At 41.0% G+C, this 17,792-nt stretch overlaps 1 protein-coding gene across 1 annotated transcript in view; it reads left to right on the top strand.

The window, feature by feature from the left end:
• Positions 1-17,792, top strand: part of GNAQ (G protein subunit alpha q) — a 313,040-nt gene that overhangs the window by 278,303 nt on the left and 16,945 nt on the right. The window lies entirely within an intron of this gene.

Here is a 17,792-nt window from a genome sequence, read left to right as displayed (position 1 = left end):
AGAAGACAGAATGCAATTGAGTAGAGGAGAGTACATTGCATATTATAAGGAAAAATACTGTTTTGTAAAACTTCAGCTTCAATTGTGTGGTTTCTGTGTGCATTTGTTACTGGATTGCTGCATAAACTGTATTTTTTACCAAATTTCTTAATAATGTTTGAAAAACATTGTTTTAGAGAAATGTCTATTTCTTTCTTTCAACTGTATACGTAATAAGTAGAATTACATCCACAACTGTTGGTCTGGAAGACCTGTCTAAGGCCTGGTGTCAGTGACTAGAGCTATCATTTATGTATATAAAAGTTTCTAAAGTACTTCCATTCTTATCAGGAGCTTCTTTCCATACATACATGTTTCTGAGAAACTGAGAGCAAAGGAATGATGAGAAGGACCTGCTAACATATTTAAAGCTTGCTGCCTATTTTTCTTGAAAACGTTCTGTTACCTGGTTAAGGGAATTCTGACCAGGGGTACACTGGGGTGAACACCCAGGAGCCTTACTTTGTGAGGTTCTAGTTGGCATCAACAGCCCATTGTTCCTGTATAGTCGAGCCTTTTCCCCCACAAGGGGCTGGTACCAGTCTGACTGGGCTACAAGCAGGAAAGGGGCATAGGCCAGTGGGGAGAGAGGAGAAGAATGCCAAAGCCATGCATAGTATGGAGAGTCTAGGGGGCAGAGTGATGAATGAAGACCCCTGTTCTTCCCAAATGCAGAGGCTGAGAACTAGGGGAGTGGAGGAGCCAAGAGCATTGGATACTCCAGCCTTTGGAAATGTCAGCAGCAAGGATCCAAGGGTCCTTCCTCATCTCAGGCCTCCTCCCTGCTTACCTTGTCTCCAGCTTGCCCTGAGAAATCTCTCCATCCCTGTGCTCAACTTCTTAAAACTGGAGGCATCTGACTATAATAACAGAAACAATCCTGATACAACACCAGCCACTGTGCCTGGACCATGTGGTACACTTCCAATAACCACTTACCAAACACTTACATCGGAGAAGGCAGTGGCACCCACTCCAGTACTCTTGCCTGGAAAATCCCATGGATGGAGGAGCCTGGTGGGCTGCAGTCCATGGGGTCGCTGAGAGTCGGACGCGACTGAGCAACTTCACTTTCACTTTTCACTTTCATGCATTGGAGAAGGAAATGGCAACCCACTCCAGTGTTCTTGCCTGGAGAATCCCAGGGACGGGGGAGCCTGGTGGGCTGCCATCTATGGGGTCGCACAGAGTCGGACACGACTGAAGCAACTTAGCAGCAGCAGCAGCAGCAAACACTTACATATATTTACTATGGAACTTATTAAACATTTGTCCTGTGCATACTGTGCTATTGATTTCCAAATTCTTTTTATGCAAGAACGTTTGATATTTTCTCTAAAACTAGGAAGGGTTGGGAGTTTGAGCAAAGAAGGGTTAGTTAACTTTGTCTATTACCCAGTGTTTTAAAAACTACCAAAGCCCTAGAGTCATGGTAAATTTTACTATGCAGCCTACTGGGCAGGGCTGTTCAAAACTGACCCACTCATCACCCTTCACAGTTGTTGAATGGGAGGCAATTCATGCCCCTTACTGTAGTGCCTGCTTAAGGCATCAGCTCTACAAAGCTTTTTGTACTTGTCCTTAAAAGTTAATTAGGGGTGTCAGGGAAGAAGCGAATGCTAGGTACATCTGTTTCCTTTTCCCAGAATGGCAGTGAATCCTTTGATCTTTCCAGGGCATTTAAGGAAAGCCTCAGTCATTGACTGTACTTTCATGGCCTAGGTTTTAGATTTTCCACTCCTTGAAACGATGGCATTACAAAAAGATACTATTTGAAGTGCAGTGAGATGTAGACTTAAAAGAAAAGGTTAAGTATTGAAATAGTCCATTTAAAAATAAAAGCTGGAAATATTTATCCTGTTAGTATTTCTTTCACTGAATGTTGTTTCATCTTAAAATGTTAGCTAGATGGGCCTCTAGAGCAGGAAACTGGAGCCTCTAGAGGTGAATGGGCTTCCCTCAAAGTGGCTCTGAGGACCTGGCTGTCCTGACACCCGTCTCTATACCACAGTGTCTGGCTAGATCGAAACATGGGGAATGTCCACTAGCAGCTTAAACATGTTGCTTTTTCATGAGAGTGCATGCTAAGTTGCTTCAGTGGTGTCCGACTCTTTGCAACCCCATGGACTGTAGCCTGCCGGGCTCCTCACCCACCCTTCCTGTCCATGGGATTCTCCAGGCAAGAATAATGGAATAGGTTGCCATGCCCTCCTCCAGGGGGTCTTCCTGACCCAGGGATAGAATCCGCATCTCTTATACCTCCTGCATTGACAGGCAGGTCCTTTACCACTCGTGCCACCTGGGGAAGCCCTCTCAATGAGAATTCTGTTTAAAAATTCTTCTCCAGTTGATATCCAGCATGGCTGCATTGGAAAAGCATGGACCCAGTAGCCAGGGAAATTCAGAATTGGGCCTCAAGTCTCTCCATCTGTACCGTGGGAAAAATGAATATTTCATCTCACAAGGTTTTGTGAATTAATTGAGGTAACATGTGAACCACCTGGCAGAAAGCATATGCTCAGGAAATAAGTTCCTGCACAGGAACTACCAGTTCTAGGCACACTCGTAGAATCGGGGGTTGATCTCTAGTTCTACCTCGCCTACCCTTGCTGTTGTCTAGGACGTCCTCTGGATAGATGCATGGACTTTCATGTTGCCCCCACAATACCTAAGGTTTTCCGAAGAGCTTGGATTCATTCCATGCTGGTCTTGCTAAAGTTATAAACTAGTATTCATGAGGACAGTAATAATTAAATCCAGATTGATGTATTGCCTTAGAATGGCATCTCTCCAGCTAGAGATTTGATCTCATTTAAAGAAACTAGAGTGCTCTCTCATAATCTCCTTGCCAGTCTTATTTTCTTCTTCTTGATCTTCTCTTTGCCTTTTTCTATATGAAGTCGTCTCCTTGACAGAGTAATCAAGAGCAAAGTAGAAGTTAAAAGGTTTGGTTTTGTGTGTGACATTTATCTAGCAATGGGCTTCTCTTTTCCTTGGATTTCTTGCTTTTTTATTTTTATATTACTTTTTTAATATAAAATAATTATATTGTTAATTTCCTAAAGTATATTAGTCCACTTTTTACCATTTTAATAACCAAAGGGTATACATGTTCATCATTTAAAATTCTTTATATACAGATGACTATAGAAGAGAGTAAAAACTGTTTCATATTCTTACTCAGTATTCTTCGTTTCTAAATTTAGAGGAATACTAAGCAGTTTAGTGTACATCTTCCCAGAACTTTATTTTTTCCACATGAACCAGTACATCTTTTTTTTTTCCTTTTTTAGTTTAAAAATTAGTTTGTATTTTTAAATCAATAATGGTGACAAAGGTGAAAAACTTAGGGTATAATTTTAAAAATAGCACTTCGTCAGCTGACAACCCACCACCAGTCTGATAACCAGATACACTACTGCCAACTCTAATCTCTTGTTTTTTGTTATTTCCCTCCTAGTTCTAAGTGCTGTATTTATACCACTATTTGTTGATTTATTGCTTATTTTCCTTCTGTTTTGGTGGGTAAAAATCATACTGTCTTAACACGCCTACCCCATTTCTTCTCCCATACTTTGCACATATGTAGAGCACAATTTTTGTATAATTCAGTGTTTACGCTGTGTGACAATATAAGTGGTGTTCATTGATGAGCTAAGTATTAATAGTAGATTGTGGTTTCAATCATTTTGTGGTAAACTTTCTTTGGAGTTAATAATTGCCTTATATTTTTCTTTTATTTTCTTTGTGCTTGTGTATGTTACTGATTTTTTTCCTAATTCATCAACAGATCTTTGAAATCTTACAAAAACATCACTAACATATCTGATAACATATCAGCTTCTTTTTTTTTCTCTTTTAATTGAAGATCTCCCTTCTAGTTTCCTTTGTCCTCCTTTTCTAATCATGACCAGCTACATCCTATACACATATCATTCTGGAACTTTGTTTCACCATCATCCTGGGAGTTCACAACATCTTTCCTATGTTGAGTACCTTGTTTCTGGATCCAGTGTTGCCTTTTTTCTTGGTTTATTTCCTTATTTTACTGGGGCATATCCTCCTGTAGCTTTCTGAGTAAGAGTCTAAGGGAGATAGTTTTAAAATTCCATCCATTCTAAAAATGTCCATATTCTGACCTCAAATTTGATTGCTCTTTTGGCTGAGTATAGAGTTCTCAGATAGAAACCATTCTGAAAATATTGCATTGTCTGCCAGTATTCCCTTTCAAAAATCCAAGGCTCTTCTGCTTCCTTATTCTTTTACATGCAACCTGTTTCCTATGGAAGGTTTTAGAAACTTTTATTTATCCTGCTGCTGCTGCTGCTAAGTCACTTCAGTCGTGTCCGACTCTGTGCGACCCTATAGACGGCAGCCCACCAGGCTCTCCCGTCCCTGGGATTCTCCAGGCAAGAACACTGGAGTGGGTTGCCATTTCCTTCTCCAATGCATGAAAGTGAAAAGTGAAAGTGAAGTCGCTCAGTCGTGTCCGACTCTCAGCGACCCCATGGACTGCAGCCCACCAGGCTCCTCTGTCCATGGGATTTTCCAAGCAAGAGTACTGCAGTGGGGTGCCATCGCCTTCTCCTAGGTATTCTCGAATTTGAGGAAAGATTTGTTTTGCTGTAGCTCTCTTCCTACCTCTCCTCCCCTCAGCTCTTCTGGGACCCTTTTACCTAGAAATTTAATTATAAGAAATTTTACTTAGAACTCACATGAAAATTTTCTGTGTTCTTTTGCTATAACTTCTTTTGACTAAATGGAGAACTACTTTTGCTTTTTATTTTTCTGAACTGTTCTCTCCAATTTTCTATTTCTTTTTACTGCCTGACAAATTTCCTGAAGTAATCTTCCAAACTATCTTTTTTGATTGTTTGTATTTTAGCTTTTATAGATCTTTTTTAAAAACCTCTCAGAGCTCTTTTTATTCTCCATATGTTCCCTTTTAATTTAGTATCCTTTTAGTTTCAAGAAGGGAGAAGGCAATGGCACCCCACTCCAGTACTCTTGCCTGGAAAATCCCATGGGTGGAGGAGTCTGGTAGGCTGCAGTCCATGGGGTCACTAAGAGTCAGACAGGACTGAGCGACTTTACTTTCACTTTCCACTTTGATGCATTGGAGAAGGAAATGGCAACCCACTCCAGTGTTCTTGCCTGGAGAATCCCGGGGACGGGGGAGCCTGGTGGGCTGCAGTCCATGGGGTCGCACAGAGTTGGACACGACTGAAGCGATCTAGCAGCAGCAGCAGCAGTTTCAGGAATGTCTTCCTGAGGGTTTTTTTTTTTTTTTTTTTTTTTCCCTTTTCAATGTATTTTCAGTTTTTTCCATTGATTTCTTACCTAAGGTTTCTTTTTCTTCCTTCCTTCTTTTTCTTCCTCTCTCTTTGCTTAGGTTTCTCTTTCATGCTGGAAATTTTTTTCAAAGGTTTGGAATTCCTAAGTATTTTACAGTTATTGTTGTTTAGTCACTAAGTCATACCTAACTCTTTTTGCAACCCCATGGACTATAGCCGGCCAGGCTCCTCTGTCCATGGGATTTCCCAGGCAAGAATACTGGAGTGAGTTGCTATTTCCTTCTTCAGAGGATCTTCCTGACCCAGGGATTGAACCTGCATCTCCTGCTTGGCAGGCAGATTCTTTACCACTGAGCCACCTGGGAAGCCCATATTTTACAATAATGAAACAGTAAGCAGCTTTCTTCTCCATGTGTCCTCTCCAGGCAGTTCTCTGAGTTAGGAGTCCAGGTTTGAGAAGTATAAAAATGGCATAACCCTGCTGTTCCTCTCACCAGTCTCAGTTTCTATACAGCCATGAGTTATAGAGCTTGACTCCACTGGGTTCTTCTTCGTCTCCTAGGACCAGTGCAGTTCCAGTCTTCTGTTCTCAGTGAAAAGTTAGCACTGATAGAGTCTTAGCCTGCCTGACATATGAAAAGGTGTATGATAACTTTCAGCATCCTTTCTGGATCAGTGCAGACATGACATATCTGACATATATTCTTAACACATCTGCAGCTAGATTTGTTTCTGTTTTTTCATTAGACTTTGTTGGTGTTTCATTTTGATTAGACATCATGTAATTTCCACCATCCACCCTGATCCTAATTTTATTAAACTCCTAAAGTCATGAAAACATACAGGTATAAGACTTATGCACCTCTTCTTTTATCACAGCCATGAATGAGCACATGGTCACTATCACCCAAAATCCATTCTACTTTGTTTCTGAACTTCCACTGGGGACACAGAGCTAGATCAGGAATAGCAGTTCTTACTTATTTACTTGGCTTTAGGGGCTTCCCAGGTGGTGCTAGTGGTAAAGAACCCACCTGCCAATGCAGGAGACAGAAGAGACACAGGTTCAATCCCTGGGTCTGGAAGGTCCCCTGGAGGAGGGCATGGCAACCCACTCCAGTATTCTTGCCTGGAGAATTCCAGGAACAGAGAAGCCTGGCAGGCTCTAGTCCATGGGGTCACACAGAGTTGGACACAGCTGAAGTGATTTAAGCATGCATGCAGGAAGATGAAAATATTGGTGGGGTGGAAGAGAGAGATTGGGGGATTTCAGATGTTCTTAGAGTTGAATGAAATTTATAGCTTATAAACTTGCAAAGCTTTAAAAATGTATTGAATATTTGACAAGTTTGGCACAAGTCAATCTGAAAAGATGATCAGACACAGTGGACATTGAGCATCAATTCAATGTTAGCCAGTTTACAACACACATCCATCCTTAAAGTTGAGCTATTGTTGCCTCACTCAGCCTCTGGCACTTTAGAGATCTGTGGTGTCCATTTCCCTCATCTGGTCCTTTTCAACTGTAGAATTAGTTCTAATTGTTTCTCCTTTTATCTCTCATCAAGTCTCCAACGCAATAGGATTGTGGGTTCATAAATTTCTTAACACCTTTGTATTGTCCAGATACCTGAAAAGTTACTTAACCACAAAGGTTTTAAGTTGGATGTACTCTTTCAAGGCTGTGTGCCAGTCGTGTGCCCTCTCCCACTGAATCTCCATGGTAACACCATGTGAGTCTAACAATGGTGTGTCTGTGACCACAGGCACAGATTTTCCCATGAGAATTGCTGTTTGCTCATGTGCTCGTCTTTCCAAGTCTTCCTTCATGTCTTTCAAAGTTGCTTTCTTCATGATACTTGAATTGTTCACCCACACCTCCCACCTCTTTTCTTTCACTGTAAAAGAAGTTGATTCTGTATGTTTTTAAGGTTTCTGTTGGTTTTATTCAAATGGTGTTTTTGTTGGACTTGTCTCAGATCTCACTTGGTTTTTAGTTTCTGGGAGAGATCTTATACCTTCTCATCACCTGCAGAATACGATTTTCCTTACATAGTGGAACATTGATACTTTAAATTTTTTTTGTCTGATTGCACAATTTAGTAATAAGATTATATTGCAAATGTTTTGTAAAAAACATTTCATTGAAAATAATTCATCAAGGTTTTGTCAGAATAAAGAACAAAGAGAAGAAGCAAACTCTTCTCTTGGTCAGAATATTGAAACTTTCCACTTTAGCAGTTTACAACCAGTTTTCAGTTTTTCATTGGTGGAATTAATGCTTTTTTGGTGGAAAAATAATAGTTAATCTTTATGAATTTTATAATATATCCGTTGTACCTTCTGTTAATTCCTGTCATGTGCATATTATACAAAATGCTGGGAATTACAAAAGGGAAAGAGCCTATTGTTTCTTAAAGTGTTTTAGTCTAAAGCATAATTGAGTACTTTATTGTTTTTCAAGGAGGGATCTCTTGAATTGGCCCACAGCCTTGGGTAAAATTCATCTGGTGAATTTCTTGTGCCTCCGAATAAGTCATTCAAGATGCGGATACTGATTTTTTTTAAGCAGACAGTAGACACTGCTTTTAAAAAGTGCCAAGACTTAGTTCTAGTGTGCAGTGTCAAAACAAAAGCATTGGTGATAGAACAGGGATCAAACAGATCGCTGAAAACTGCAATAATGCATGCAACAGAATTTTAGCCAAAAGTTTACCTTCAAATCCTATAATCGTGTTTTAGTAGACACACAAACCGAAGTTGAGTGGTTTGAATTTTTTGTGTTTATTTTCCCTGCCCTTCCTCCATGTTGTCTTCAGTCCTCTGGAAGAAAAGAGTAAAAGCAGAGACAGAGCCAATCCACACATAGATTCTTAATAATGTTTTTTTATTAACTAAGAATGTTTGTAGAATTAACTTTTTTAAGAAGCTACTTAAAGTAATATGAAAAATATATCTCCCATCTTCAAATGAGGACTATTCCACAATAACTTTATTGGTTTAAAATGCAAGATGTATGGTGTTAAAACAACTGGAAAGGCATTTTTACATGTGTGCAACATCTGAGTAAATAGATCTATTGCCCTGACCCTGAAAATCAAGCAAATGAATTAAAACACTGAATGTCTTTCTCATGTTTTATCCTCCTCCATGCTGTAGAAAGAAAGAAAATGGAAACTTTTTCCTGGGGAGAAGAAAAGGAAAATAACTTTAGAACCTCAGTATCTGACTAAAAATTATAGAAAAAAAGGTAAATAGGGGGGAAAATATAAGATGAAGGATATTACAGCAAAGATATATGTGCTTTGTCATACATTATAAATTTTCTGAACATAAATTGAATATAAAACATATAGATATAAATTTGCTAATGATTCAGATAGTTTTGTAACTACATACTAGGTGTGTCACTTTAACTTGCTTTGTATCAGTCTCCCACCTAGGAAACAGGAGTCACAGCAATGCCTTCTGCTTAGGCTTGGTGTGTGAATTAAATACTGTTCTACACCAAGGGTCAGCAGACTGGCCCTCAGGCCAAATCCAGCCCCCCATCTGTTCATGTACACCTTGCAAGCTAAAATTGGTTTTTACATTTGTAAATGGTTGGGAAAAGAGTCAAAATAATAATAATATTTTGTGACACATGAAAATGATTATAAAACTCAGTTTTATTGGAACCTAGCCTCACTCATACATTTGTATATTGTCTAGAGATGCTGTACTGATCCATGGGCAGTTAAGTTGTTACAATAGAGACAGTGTGTCCTGCAAAGCCTAAAATATGTACTGTCTAGTCCTTTACAGAAAAGACTGCCAACTCCCTTCACATACTAAAATCCTTTGAACAATGTCTAGTATATATGCACACTAAAACAAATATTAGGTATTATTATTAATATTAGACCTTGTACAAAATAAATAATAACATTCAAATAGCCAAAAATACATGTCACAGTCTGAAATATTTCATCAAATATTGTTCCTGAAAATAAAGATTTTTAAACAATTTTTATTGTTTAAAGATGTTTAAAAAAAAGCCTTAGGAATAAAATACTCCAAACTTACTTTACAAGGGGCTTAGTTTTAGAATATGTATTCCTTTTAAGAATACGTTACATCTCCTTTCTCTGTAACTTTTTGTTATGTGTTCACTTTATCTGCTCCAATTCCAGACTTATTTCCTGTCTTAATTTTCCATTTTTACCTATTGTCGGATCCTTCTGCAGTGGAAGAAGAGAGAAAAGGCTTAGGAACCAAGAATTAATGGCAAGACCTTTGATGTGTGATCAGGGATGAGTCAGGTCAGGTAGTACCCGCATTGAACAGGGCTCAAAAATGCAGTCCGTACGAGTTCTTTGAGCTTATCTCTGTGGACACAAGACAAACCAAACTCCTACGTAACACCTATTGCGTTGGGCAAAGAATTAGGCAACCACATGTTTCTGGGCCAAATTTGACTCATCCCTGAAAAAATTTTAAGTCAGCAAAGGAGATATTTTACTTAATTGCTTAGATTATTTCATTTTACTGCTGTTTTTCCCAGACTTTACTAACACACTAGGAATTTATTCAGATTCAATCTGATGTACTAATATGTACGTGATTGCTTTGTGTAGATCAGTCAAATCTTCCTTGGACCTTTTCAGGCTGTTCAGTGTTTACAAGCTCAGTTGTATTGTCCATGCCTGTTTTCATTTTAATCTCTTACCTCTACATCCCGACAGCCTGTTTCTATTTCTCTTTATCCAACTTCTCCAGCAATTTGGCCAGGTCCCTATTCATTAACTATAGAACCAGAAAGTGGACAAGTGAAACAAAGGAAGCTGGCACTCAAACACACTTTGCTCCTTGCTTACAGCTCTAGTACAGTCTGCAGAATCCTTTTTCAGTTTGAGGTATGGGTGGATTACAGGAAAGATGGGGGGAAGGTCAGTGAATTGAAAAGTCAATGGTGTGACTACTCAAGTCATGAACTGTCTGAATCCTAGCTCAGTAATTGAGGAGCCTTATAGGCTCCTCTGGTGGCTCAGATGGTAAAGAATCTTCCTGCAATGCAGGAGACCTGGTTCAATCCCTGGTTGGGAAGATCCCCTGGAGGGCATGGCAACTAACTCCAGTATTCTTGCCTGGAGAATTCCATGGACAGAGGAGCCTGGCGGGCTACAATCCATGCAGTTGCAAAAAGTCAGGCACGACTGAGCAGCTAACACTATGGGAAAAAAAGAAGGAATTCGCATATATAAGTTAAGGATAGATTTTGGCTTACTGGCATTAAGCATACAGTTAGTAGGACTTGGAGCGCAGGGTATATTGTAGCTATTGAAATTAAACAATAGCCAGATCAATGTGCTATAAAATAGTCTTTGAAAGGAGGTTGCTATTTGGTCACTTGTTGTTGCTTTACCACTGAGCCACCAGAGAAGCCCTGAAGTAGAATATTAGAAAATATGAAAGGAAGTAGTCCTGTCTTCTGTAAGCTATGGGACTGTGGGCTTCTACATCATTTGTCATATTTCTTCTCACCTGTGTTGAGGCTCTGGGGTCTCCTTAGTCTGACAGTGACTGCTTCTCCTTGCCCTGTCCCTCCAATCTCTCTGTCTTCCCTTTTCTGTCCTCCCTGCTCTCCTACAACACGCTCTGGTCTGCACGAGTTCATTGCACAAGGGCCTGCCTGCTCTGTGACCTCATCTCTGCTAGAAACCTTAGACCTGGAGGTCACAGGCAAATGTGCTGTGTTTCTTTGCTTCTCTAAACATCCCGTGCAGGTAGAAGACATCAGTTCATGCACGGGTAGAAATTATACTATTAAAACCTTCAGGACCTGTCTTCAAGCCTAAAGAGTTTGCCAAATTTGATCTCCAATAATCACTTGCAAATATTTGCAAAGACTAAGAAAATTACAGAGGAAATGATATCTGTCCGGCCAAGTTTAGTATCTTTATTATTTCTCTTCCTGTTGTCAATTTGGATAGCAGAAGTGGGATGGCTAGGGAGCTGTCCTTAATTATTTCTCATTACAAATGCTCCACTTACATATTAATCAGTTGTTTTCTTGGTTTACTCTGGGGTTGAGAGTTGTCGGGCTGCACACCTACAAGTCCAGTATTTGCCAGTTCCAAGAATTAGGCAACAGCCCTGAGTCAGCAACAGAGACATCTTAATGGTTTCATAGATGGGGGATCTTACACATCTGAAGTTCAGGGGCCCTGCAGTGAAATCCCACTGTGGCGGCAGACAGCAGGCGGGACAAAGCAGCAGTCTTCTCTACCCAAGGGTGGAGGGAGGCTAACCATTACAAGGGGAATTGACATTAGGTTGGCTCATCAGTTACCAGGGAAAGCAGATGGGTGTGCCCTTCTCTGGAGGCCCTTTGATAAACTATCACAGTGGAGATGTTCTGATCCACAGATTAGAACAATCACTAGCTGAGGCCTAGGGGCAAGTATGTTTAGGTTCTGTGATTAAGAGGGAAGGTCAGTCATGTGAGTACCGTGTCCTTCAAGCAGGGACTGGTCAAGCAGGGGATGTACAGAGAGCAAGAGAACAATCGTTTTGGATAGACCAATTATATAAGTATTAACCATTTATAGAGATTTTGAAGATACTCCCCCTTAACATGTGGAGAATCTTAGGAAGAAACTGACTAAGCATTTGGCAGAAACCTGGATGATTTTTCCAGTTTTTTATAAATCAGATGTATCTGAACTTGAAACCATGGATAGATTAACTTTGTGCAATTTCAGGAAATAGATTTTACTGGATTTATAGTTTGGCTAAAGATTTGAGGTCAGCGATCACCTTACCAGGAGGTTCTTACATAGCAATTTTGCCATGTCTGATAGTACACTATAGAAAACTGCTATGTGCTGGGCTCACAGCTGAGCGCTTTGCATGCAGCATTCCATTCTGTCCTCCCAAACCTGGGAGATACGAGGAAACTGAGGTGCAGTCACTTGCCCAAGGTCACAAGAGTCATGTTTCAAACCAAGGGAGCTCACAGTCCTGGCCCTTCCCACTCCCACCTCCCCCCAGCAACAGGAGCTCAGCACAGGTGTTTTGAATGTGCGCAGATGTCAGCTCTGACACATATCAATGAGATCCTACTGGAGATACAAAGTACATCAAGCTTTTTCCTAAATAATCAAGGAAAGAAAGAGATGCAGACCAGGCTTGCAAATTTTTTTTTTCATAAAGGCTTTGGAGTTCCTGTCTTTTGAGTTGGTACATTTATTTACCCAAGTGACATATGTAAATGAAATCAATACCTGAGAGTGTGTTCCTAAGTCCTTGTTAAGGATGTGAGTTTTTCAAAGTATTCAGTGTTTGATAAACTACAAATGATAATGATTGATTCAAATTTGATATTATTATGAATCATTACATTAAAAGTCAACTAGTCTTTGCTCTTTTAAAATAACCTTTAATAAAGTAATTTATGAGGTATTCTTTGATAAATTGTGACAGAAGAAATAGTGAAGCTTGTCATGGCAGTAAGAGTGAAGAGTGGTATTTAAAATGCATATCCTAATAATCCTGTATCCTGTATCCTAATAATCTCCTTTCCTGATCACTTTCAGAAGCAGAAATGATGCTAATAAAACTGGTACCTTGTGGAACGTACCTTGGCAGCACATTTTTCATCATGCACAGTATATAGACGCAGCCTTACAAACAGCTAGGCATTAAAATTGAGCGTGATTGTATGACCAGCAGATGTCTTAACTTGTAACTGAAGAATATTTAAGGAGTGATAAAATGTGTATCTTTCCCTTTGGCTAAATAGCCTGTTACTTTACCAAAATGCCGACGTAACCACTCTGTCCATGTATCTGGACCTCACTCATTTAAATCAAGTGTGTCACTTGGCCTTTTTTAGAAGAAAGCTCAGGATATGCAGAATCACTGAATTGTGAACACAAGTTATAAGCAAAGAATCACAGGCCCTTGACCCAAGTTCTGGCATCAGTTAGTGCATTTGTGGATCACTCAGACCGTCTGCATCTCTGAGCCCTGAAAAGCTGCATCCCATTGTGTCTGGAGTGCATCCTACCTCAGAGAGCAGCTGAGAACAACTCCTAGATGACTGTAAGGCCCTCAGTGGTGATTGAGCAGTCTTCACGCTTATTTCTTGTGTCTAGTTAAAGGCTATGTTCTAGACCTTACGGAGAATATAAATAAATAAGGCTCTGATATGAAGGGGAAATAGCGACAGGGAGAGGCTGGCAGGTGGGTGACTTGGATCATAGAAATGAATGAGGGTCTCATTTAAATTGTATTCTTTGCAAAGTGTGAGAACTTGTATTTACTGGCAAAGTAATGACTTGCAAAAGTTAGGAAAACTGATGTTCAGATCTCTGGTTTAATGCTGGTTCTTGCTGGAGGGAAATACCACCTTGGCAGAGTGCCAACCCATGCTGTCACTGGCAGCAGGACTACAAGGGCTAGAGACATGAACTAGTGTCCCTTGAGGCCCGTTGATAATTTTTTGTGCAGAGTTTTGGGCAAAGTCATAGCCTGAAGAAAGCCAACTTCCTGTAGGGATCTTGGGCCACGTCCACAGGATCTGGCCTTTTTCTTGATAGGAGGGAGATTTGTACGAGAGCCAAAAGGAAGGAAGGCAGAGGCTGCTTACCTCCAGGCAGGTAATTATGTCTCTCTGCAAGCCACACTGGAGATGTCTGATAGAGCTTCCTGTTGGCCTCTGCTCCCTGCCAGCCCTGGAGACAGGCAGGCAGTGGGAGCCAGCAGCTTCTTTCATGACTGGCGGGGGCAGGAGTGCATACGTTCTTCATGGGGCCCAGTGTGTTTATGCCTCCCAGCCCCCACTGTAAAATGTAAATGAAGAGGAATTGTTTCACAGTCTCAACATGGAAAATTTTCTTACTTGATACCTAAGTTGCAGAGATCAGAATACCACAAAATGTTTTACACAGAATCATCACAGGTCCCTCCAGTTGGTCCTGGATTTCAATTCTCTTTTGCTTTTGCTCTTCTTTTTTCCTTGTAATCTCTCCATCTCTCGAGTCAACTCAGAACTACATTGCTTTTAAGCCTTCCCCACTCAAACCTTTCCTGCGTATGTGACCCCAGCCTCTTTTTAACCACTCTTAGGCGCTCATCCATAGACCTGTGCTTCCCTGGTGGCTCAGTGGTAAAGAACTTGATCCCTCCTGGGTTGGGAAGATCCCCTGGAGGAGAAAACAGCAACCCACATCAATATTCTTGCCTGGAAAATTCCTTGCGTAGAGGAGCCTAATGGACTATAGTCCATGGGGTCACAAAGAGCCGGACACCACTGAGCACGCATGCAGATGCAGGTGGCAGATAACATTAGTTCCAGGTGTACAGCATAGTGACCCAGTGTTTGTATATATTGCAAAATGATCACCACAATAAGTCTAGATAACATCCATCACCTCACAGTTTTAACTTCTTTTCTTGTGATGAGGACTTTTAAGATCTACTGTCTTAGCAGCTTACAAATATATAATATGGTCTTGTTAACTGTAGTCATCACGCTGTATGTTACATCCCCAGGACTTACTAATTTTATAATTGGAAGTTTGTACCTTTTAACCACCTTTACCTGTTTCACCCATCTTCTGCCTCCCTACCTCTGGTAACCAATCTGTTCTCCGTATCTATACTTGTTTTTATTTTTTTGTTTGTTTAAGTTAGTTAGTTAGTTTGGGCTGTGCTGGGTCTCTGTTGCTGCACGCAGACTTTCTCTAGTTGTGGCAAGCAGGGGCTGCTCTCTAGTTGCAGCGCTCAGGCTTCTCATCGTTGTGGCTTCTCTTGTTGCAGAGCACAAGCTCAGTAGTTGTGATGCACAGGCTTAGTTGCTCAGCAGTATGTGGAATCTTCCTAGACAATGCATGTCTCCTAAATTGGCAGGTGAATTCTTTGTCCCTGAGCCACCAGGGAAACCCCTGTTTTTAAGAATCAACATAAATGAGATTATATGGTATGTCTTTCTCTGTCTGATTTATTCCACTTAGCATAATACCCTCAAGGTTCATCTATTTTGTTGTAATTGGCATGGTTTTCTTTTTTATGGCTGAATAACATTCCATTACATGTATATGTATGTGTGCATGTGTTATATATATTATACATATACACATTGTAAAGAACTGACGTGTGTATATTAAATGTGCTATATATGCATATATACACATTATACATAAATAATTATACATATACATGTATGTATATTATATATATGTCAGTTTTCTTGATCCATTCATCCATTGATGATGCAGTTTGCTTCCATGTCTTAGCTAGTGTAAATAATGTTGCAGTGAACATGGGTGTGTAGATATCTTTTCAAGTTAGTGTTTTTATTTCCTTCAGATACATACCCAAAAGTGGAATTGCTAGATCATATAATAGTTCGGTTTTTCATTTTTTGAGGAACTTCCTTACTGTTTTCCATAGCAGCTGCACCACTTTAACAGCTCTACCAACTGTCCACAAGGGTTCCCTTTCCTCCAATCCTCGCCCCTACTTTTTTTTTTGGCTTTTTGATGCTAACCATTCTGACAGGCGTGAGGTGATGCCTCACAGTATTTAGATTTGCATTTCCCTGACGATTAGTGTTGTTGAGCATCTTTTCACGTAGTTACTATTGGCCATCTGTATGTCTTCTTTGGAAAAATGTCTCTTCAGATCCTCTGCCTATGTTTTAATCAGAATTTGTGTGTTTTTGCTGTTGGATTTGTGTGAGAATCAATATGGGATGTTAAGGATTAGAGGTGTGAGACCCCCTCAACAATAGCCTGAACCAGTCCTTTTCTGATGATCTTGGTTCCACCATTCTGCTTGTGATTTACACGGTGGGGAGCAGGGAGCCTCTCCTTCAGCCCAGGCCAGAGATCAAGATAGAGATTAGCACTCCACCTCTTCACTGATTACAGGCTTGGGAGGAGCAACTCACCTGATCAGTGAGTTTCAGTGAAAAGTGAAAAAAAAAAAGAGAACAGTGAAAAGTCTGTTTCAGCTTAGGTAACAAAACACCATAGACCAGGTGGCTTATAAATGACAGATATTTGTTTCTCACAGCCCTGGGGCTGGGAGGATCAAGCCTTGGGCAGTTTCAGCATCTGGTGAGCGCCTGCCTCGTGGTTCATAGATGGCCATCCTCTTGCTGTGTCCTCACATAGCAGAAGGTGTGAGGTCTCTTTTAAAAACGTTAATCCCAGTTACCTCCTGACGGCCTAGCTTTTGAAAACTTACATTGGAGGTAAGGATTTCACCATATGTACGTCAGAGTGACAGAGTTCACAGCAAATGGTCTGGGCAAGACTGACATTTCTGTGGCCACGTTTACTTGAGGCAGGGTGACTGCGTGGAGACCACTCAACCAACCCACTGTGCTCACTCTCAGGCAGACTGTCCTCGGTCTCTGTGACCCTTTGCTTTTTCCATGTCTCTAAGGGTGGGGACTCAGTCAGTTCAGTCGCTCAGTTGTGTCTGACTGTTTGCAACTCCATGGACTGCAGCATGCCAGGCTTCCCTTCCCCCAGCTTCACCAACTCCCAGAGCTTGCTCAGACTTGTGGGTGGGGACTAGGTAGGCCCATTGATCTCTGCTCCCTCTGTTCCAGCTCTCTCACCAGGCCACTCTTCATTGCTTTCTGTTCAGGAGAAGTGGTATATGGGGTCAACAACAAGTCAGAAACCTCCTTGGGCCTCAAGTATAAGCAGTCCCATCTGGTTAATAAAGAGCTTTAGTGTTTGGAAGAGAGTGAAAACCTTAATTGACATCCTCTTTCAATTGACTGGTTTTAACCCCAAGAGGAGGAGCATATGATTGCACCACTTCCCTGAGACTGCAGGAGAAGGCAGTGGCAATCCACTCTAGTACTCTTGCCTGGAAAATCCCATGGGTGGAGGAGACTGGTAGGCTGCAGTCCATGGGGTCGCACAGATGGACACGACTGAGCAACTTCACTTTCACTTTTCACTTTCATGCATTGGAGAAGGCAGTCACAACCCACTCCAGTGTTCTTGCCTGGAGAATCCCAGGGATGGAGGAGCCTGGTGGGCTGCTGTCTGTGGGGTCACACAGAGTCAGACACGACTGAAGCGACTTAGCAGCAGCAGCAGCAGCAGCAGCCTGAGACTGCTTTTAAACTTGTCTTCAGAGGTGAACAGATCCTCACGTGTATATCTGATAAATTCAGTGTCTCATATGTTGTTATTTTGTTCTCTTACTTGCAACTCCAGGCCCTAGAGAATTACTAAAAAGCAAGTGACACCAGTCTCCTGGGACACATCATTCCCCCACAGACTTGAGTTTTTACTGAGCAGAGTGGATTGTGCCTCCCTCTCTGCACAGTCCATCACCTTGCAAGATGTCATAAAAACCTGATGTTAGTCTCATTTAGGATTTAGTCTGGGGGCTTTTAGCAGGAGTTTATCGATTTGTTAACATTCCCCTGGGGGTTAAAAGTATTAG

This window comes from Bos indicus x Bos taurus, chromosome 8, assembly GCF_003369695.1.
Source record: "Bos indicus x Bos taurus breed Angus x Brahman F1 hybrid chromosome 8, Bos_hybrid_MaternalHap_v2.0, whole genome shotgun sequence".
Taxonomy (NCBI): Eukaryota; Metazoa; Chordata; class Mammalia; order Artiodactyla; family Bovidae; genus Bos; species Bos indicus x Bos taurus.
This window is presented reverse-complemented; position numbering and strand designations above follow the sequence as displayed.